Genomic DNA, 6,000 nt, shown 5'->3' on the forward strand with positions numbered 1-6,000 from the left:
CCAAATAAATAAATGGTCTTCCCTTCTTTCTGCACATCGGAGGGGACAGAACCCAGAACAATGGACACTGCCACCACTAAATGATAACAGTGAAAGAATGATGACAGTAAGTACACTTTTTTTTTTTTGGTGAAATCTTTTCTTTTTTTAATGTGAGATCTATCATTATAGAGGACTGCATAAAACACCCATGTACAGGTGGAAAGAGCATTCGTAGAGCGAACGCCACTGGAAACCCACAAGGATCAAGAAATGGTACGCCACCCCAGAAACTCCCTGTGTGCCCACTCCCACTGAGGTGACCTCTGGTCTGACTTTGTGATGACAGCACCCTCACTCTCCTGCAGTTTTGCAGAATGTGAGTGCATCCCCAAATTATTTATTATTTGGCCTGTTTCTGAGCTAAAAATGTATGGTGTGGTTTCCTTTGTAATGTACTGCCATATCAGGTTGGGAGGAAGGCTTTAAGGTAGAGTCTAAGGCAGGAGGTGTATTTAGGGTACTTGGGATGGACCCCTGTGGGAAGGAGGGATAGAAATGGGAGTGGACAGAGGGGGAAGTCGGCCTCTCCCATGGTGGTTCCGGTGCTAGATGGTTCTTTGGGTTGCCCCTCGTTGGACCAAGATGGCCAAGCCCTTTAACAGCTGCAACCAGGGGCGCCTGGGTGGCTTGGTTGGTTAAGCGTCCGACTTCGGCTCAGGTCATGATCTCATGGTCCGTGAGTTCGAGCCCCATGTCGGGCTCTGTGCTGACAGCTCAGAGCCTGGAGCCTGCTTCCGATTCTGTGTCTCCCTCTCTCTCTGCCCCTCCCCCATTCATGCTCTGTCTCTCTCTGTCTCAAAAATAAATAAACGTTAAAAAAAAAAAAATTAACAGCTGCAACCATCAGTTGTTGGATCTGGACCACCCAGTTAGAGCACCGTCTTGGGCAGGCACCTCTGCAGATGTGGCGAGTCCAGAAGAGACTGCTGCTGAAGGTGTCTGCACACCAAGCAGCTCGAGGGGCGGCTTTTCCACTGGCACCGGAGGACGGTGCAAAGGGTTATTCAACTTCCAAGAGCCACAAAAACATTTGAATTACTTTTAAAATCAGAAGAAAAAAATGGATATAGCCCAGCTTGGATTATATTAGTCTTTATACCAATGCAGTCATGAAAATACAAATTTTAACATATATGTATGCATTTTTTTTTTTTTAATGGAGGAAGAGATCCATTAATGGAGCATTACCCAGGGCTCGTGAGAGTCACTGTGCTGCCCTGTTCAGTCCTGGGTTGCAAAGGTCTGGGTGGCACAGCACAGCATCCCCTACAGTCCATGAGCATGGCATTTGCTTGTGGCACAAGATAATTCTTTTTTATGCTATTAAGAAATCTCTCCACTTCCCTATCCCCCAATTTTGCTAAACATTTTGATCTTTAATTTTACTGACCACCATTTTGGTATCTCTCAATCTGATGGTGTTGGTTTTCACCTTTGCCCACCTACTATTGTAAATTGCCTTCATTAATTTCCCAATGTTGAGTAATCCCAGAATAAACCCCAGTTGGTCAAAGAGCTTTGTTCCTTCTCCTGCTGCTGGACTTTATTTTCATCCATCATTGTAAGGAGTGGGATCCATAATTTTCTTTCTCTGTTTTGTCCTATTTAGGTTTTTGTTGTCTTATCAACTGCTTGTTGGGTTGAGTACATTGGGAAACTTTCCATCTCGTGTGTGTGTGTGTGTGTGTGTGTGTGTGTTGAAAAGGTGTAAATAACATGGGGATTATTTGTTTAGCAAAACTGGCAAACATTCTGATAAAGCTCTGTGAGATTTGAGACATGTTTAGCATGCAATAAATGTCTCCTGCCTGATTCTTTTACGTTATAGGTCTACCTCGGCATTTCCCAAAAGGTGCTTCATGGAAAAGTTATTTTGCAGGATCTTAACACAAATATTTCCCTGGTTGAAAACTCTGGTTTAAGCTAGGTTAAACTACTTTCTTTACAAGATTCTCAGAGCATTTATATACTAGTTACATTTTGTAGAAGTGCTAACACATTTTATCACTTCTTAAAATTGTAAGACCCTCGTGTCCTGCAGAACACAATCTAAGGAATATTAAAATATGTTCATTTTTTGGTCTCTTCGCTAGAAATTTTAATTTTTACTCCTTGTTGTCAACAGGCCAACTTTTGCTTCACATTTCCATTATGCCACTTTAATTTTATTTGGTGAACTGGAAACCATATAGCAAAACTTATTAGAAGTATGTCAGAACTGGGGTGCCTGGGTGGCTCAGTCGGTTAAGCGTCCGACTTCAGCTCAGGTCACGATCTCACCGTCTGTGAGTTCGAGCCCCGCGTCGGGCTCTGGGCTGATGGCCCAGAGCCTGGAGCCTGCTTCCAGTTCTGTGTCTCCCTCTCTCTCTGCCCCTCCCCCGTTCATGCTCTGTCTCTCTCTGTCTCAAAAATAAATAAACGTTAAAAAAAAAAATTAAAAAAAAAAAAAAGAAGTATGTCAGAACTAATCATACACAGATTCTTTATGATCTCCGTGAAAGTCTGAGGTAATTTTCCATGGATGAAGTGGTTTCTACACATAAAAATGGTAATACCCACTTTGGCTACTGAGTGATCAAATCTTCCTGGGTTCTTGGCCATGTTCTTGACCCGAGCTGTCCAGTGTGCTTACAGACAGCCATGTGGCTATTGGAATTAAAATTAATAAAATTAAATTAAAATTTCAGTGACTCAGTCACAGTAGTCACATTTCAAGCCCCCAGTAGCCAAAGGTGTCCTGGTCAGTGGCTACCATATTGGACCAAGCAGCTAGGGGCCAATAGATCATCATCAAGGTTTGTTGGACAGGCTGTTCCAGATAGTTGATCACGACAGATAACTGATGAGTCTGTGTTTTAAACCAGGACTCATAACTTAATTTGGAAGATTATCTACTAATGGTCTTATATTCTAACTAGTATTTTAGTCTCAATTAATGTCACTTTTCTGGAATAAACTCTCCAACTAGAAGCAGGCAGCATTATTTATCCAGTAAGGGAGGACCTGATTTCAATATCATAACAATGTTTGATGTGGACAGTTTCAGATTCAGTAAGGATTTGCTTTCTAAATTCCTTAAAGATTAATTTTATCTCCTTAGGAGACTGAGTGCTTACAGACAAGGACCACATCTTTGTGCCCATGGTATTAATCCCAGGGTTGTGCATGTAATGGAAATTTGTTACCTGAATGATTAATTTTCAAGATGATCGAGTTCACAAAGACAAGTCATTTCATTTGAGCCAGAGACAACCTCTCACAGCAGAACTTCAAAAAATACTTTAGCTGATGAGTGTTTTAATAACATCTCTGTTAATGTGCACTAAATGGTCCAAGTCTGCATACACATTGGGTAAAGCCGATTGCTTTAGTGATAAAAATCCAGGGTGCTTGGATGGCTCAGTCAGCCGAGTGTCCAACTCTTGATTTCAGCTCAGGTCATGATCCCGGGATTGTGGGATTGAGCCCTGTGTTGGGATCTATGCTGAGAGTGGAGCCTGCTTGGGATTCTCTCTCTGTCTCTCTCTCTCTCTCTCTCTCTCTCTGTCCCTCTCCTCTCCTCATGCTCTCTCTCTCTCAAATAAATAAATAAATAATCCAAAATCGTTATCATGGTTCATGAGACACTGTGTGATCTAGATCTGCCTATATATTGAGCCCAATCTCACAACCCTCTCTTCTCTTTCTAGAGTGCTCCAGCAATACTGAACTTCTTCTAGGTACTTGAATGTCTGGCTTCTCCCTCTGGTCCTGGTGGATGAGCTCAGCAACCCATTCTTCCAGAATGAAATGTGATTCTGGTGGGGCTGAGAATCATATGGCCTTACCTCCTCAGAGGTGAGGGTGTGACTTAGGATAGGCCAGCGAGATTCCTTTATAGAAGGATGCTGGGAGAGAAGCCTTCTTCCTTCTAGAGTTGCCGGCCCCAAAAGCTGTCTGTGGCTCACACGTGTGCAGGCTTCGCCCCCTGGCATCTAGGAGGCCGTGCGCGGTAGGGGAGAATGAAGGCATCACTCAGAGAAGCAAAGCTGAGGGGGGAAAGAAGTGGGTGAGGACAGAAGCCAAGCACAAAAATATATAAACAGTAAAAAGAAATGGAGACACTTGACCAAATTAAAAATTTAGAACTATACATCAAAAGATATAAAGTAAAGAAACAGAGTAGGGGAAAGGCATTTGCAACTAGAACAAAAGAATATGTACTAATACACTAATACACAGTATATTTATTCCAGATCAATATGAATCAATCAACAAGACAGGAAACACAGTAGAAACATGGGGCAAAGATTTGAACATGCCCTTCTCAACAGCGGTACTCTCAGCGGCCAGTAAACATGGGACAAAGCACTCTGCATCATTAATAGGGAATATGAATTAAAGCCACAATAAGATACCATCATGCACTATTGGTTTGGTAAGAATTTAGAAGTCTGGTAATGAGGAGCGCCTGGGAGGCTCAGGTGGTTAAGTATCCGACTTCGGCTCAGGTCATGATCTCACGGTTTGTGGGTTCCAGCCCCGAGTCGGGCTCTGTGCTGACAGCTCACAGCCTGGAGCCTGCGTGGGATTCTGTGTCTCCCTCTCTCTCTGCCCCTCCCTCACTCATGCTCTGTCTCTGTCTCTCAAAAATAAATAAATATTAACTAAGTAAATAAATAAACTTAAAAAAAGTCTGGTAATGATACCAAGTGTTGGCGAGGATATGGGGCACCTGGAATTTGAACGTCCTGCTGACAGGAATGTAAATCGGTTCTACTATGTTGGAAAGCACTTGGGCATGATCTACACATTTGCAACCAACCCTTCTATGCCTGAGGAGTATAGACCCCCCAAAAAGCTTATGTCCCCTTAGAGAAGGGGATATGTGTGGCAAGGAATACCTATGAGAATGTTAGTAACAGCCCCAAACTGGAATCAACCTGCGTTCATTTTCTAGGGCCGCCATAACAAGGGACCACAGGACAGGGTGGCTTAGACAACAGAGATTTATTTTTTCACAGTTCTGGAGGCTGGAAGTCTGAGTTCAAGGTGTTGGGAGGGTTATTTTCTTTGAGGCCTCTCTTCTTGGTTTAGAGGTGGCTGTTTTCTCCCTGACCTGTCTTCACACGGTCATCTCTGTGTGTGTCTGTGTCCCAACCTTCTCTTCCTATACAGGCACCAGTCATACTGGATCAGACCCCGCCTTCTGAGGTGCTGGGGGTTAGGATGACAATGTATGGATATGGTCAGGGGCAGGGAGTGGGGGACACCCAACTGGGATGGCCCACACCCGTGACTGATCACTGTGGCCATCTTGGCCCCATTTGAGTCAACTCCAGAGGACCCAGCGGTCAGCCAAGGCTGTCACTGGACCTGAGTTGCAGCTCAACCCTGTGTCCACCCTTGCTTCTGCCCCCAACTTTCCCCTGCACACATATTCATTCCAGGGGAAGTCTTCAGTGAATATTCTGTGTTCTAAACTCCATCCCAAAGTCTGCTTCCTGGGGAACCCAACGAGACAGTTGATTCCAAGGGAGGTTCTACAAAGAAGGTTGTAAATAGTTTCCTAAGGCTGCCCTGACAAATGATCACTCAAAACAGTAGTCTGGAGACTAGAACTCTAAATCAATGTGTCCGCAGGGTTGGCTCCTTCCCAAGGCTCCAAGGGAGAATCTGGCTGCTGCTGGCGATCTTTGGTGTTCTTGGCTTGTCGATATTCGGCTTGGCTCCAGTCTCTGTCTCCTCTTCGTATCACCTTCTCCTCTGTCTTCCTGCCTCTTCTCTTACAAAAACACTTGTCATTGGATTTAGGGTCCCCTCTATTCCAGGATAATCTCATTTTGAGATCTTCGCCTTACAACTGCAAAGATCATTTTTTCCAATACAGTTACATTTACAGGTTCCAGGAGACATAGCTTTTTGAGGGACTATTGCTCAACGGGTGATAAGATGGGGTTTTGGAGTCTGTCCTGATGG

Source organism: Panthera leo, chromosome C1, assembly GCF_018350215.1.
Source record: "Panthera leo isolate Ple1 chromosome C1, P.leo_Ple1_pat1.1, whole genome shotgun sequence".
NCBI classification, from domain to species: Eukaryota; Metazoa; Chordata; class Mammalia; order Carnivora; family Felidae; genus Panthera; species Panthera leo.